This window comes from Seriola lalandi, unplaced genomic scaffold (genome assembly GCF_002814215.2).
Source record: "Seriola lalandi dorsalis isolate HSWRI2012SDOR001 ecotype SW California unplaced genomic scaffold, Sedor1 jcf7180002054564, whole genome shotgun sequence".
Lineage (NCBI taxonomy): Eukaryota > Metazoa > Chordata > Actinopteri > Carangiformes > Carangidae > Seriola > Seriola lalandi.
Genome location: NW_019525117.1, coordinates 631,992 through 632,705, shown reverse-complemented (window position 1 = coordinate 632,705; position 714 = coordinate 631,992). Strand labels below are relative to the sequence as shown.

The following is a 714-nucleotide window of genomic DNA, read 5'->3' as shown; positions in this document are numbered from 1 at the left end:
GCAGCTGTTCTCAGTCGGGACTTTGCAGCTCCAGCTCTTCCTCTCCTCGCTGCTTCATGTCAAACCCATATTTTATTGTGTATTAAACACATATTTCTATGTTGAAGTGAAACTTCTTAAACACCAGTAAAGTCTCATGTGATATGAAACTCTGTCTGTCTGAACTCTGACCAGCTTTTATGACACAAAGAAGAAAATAAAAAGTGTAAAAACATAATGAATGAAAGATGTTTTGTTTTTATAATGTTAATAAATCAGAGTTTAAATGAAACTTTATTAACATTAACTTGTAGACCAACAGAAAGGTTAGTCTCTGACTGAAACATATGACACAAATAACAGAAAGAAAAGTGTGTGAGGTTATAATGATGATGATGATGATGATGGTGATGAAGAAGCTGATCACGGAGACTGTAGCACAGCTCTCCATGTGACTGTAGCTGTGTGTTTAGTGTTGGATGTGTATCTTGTATATTCAGTAACTGCTGTGAAGTGAAGTGTTGAACTCTGTTGTTCTCACCAGTCTGATGAAACATAATGATCCGTCTCTCTGACCTCGGTGACCTTTGACCTTTTATGACACAGAGAACAAAGTGTCGTAGCTCTTGATGATGACGAGCAGCTGTGTAGTCGCTCTGTTCCATGTGATGATCATATACAGTCTCCAAACAGCTGATCCCACATCAGCTGTAAGGCAGCTCACACTCCAGCCTC

At 38.9% G+C, this 714-nt stretch overlaps 1 protein-coding gene across 1 annotated transcript in view; it reads left to right on the top strand.

The window, feature by feature from the left end:
- LOC111662545 (serrate RNA effector molecule homolog) overlaps nt 1–714 on the top strand; it is a 9,752-nt gene that overhangs the window by 5,677 nt on the left and 3,361 nt on the right. The gene's annotated exons all lie outside the window — the stretch shown is intronic.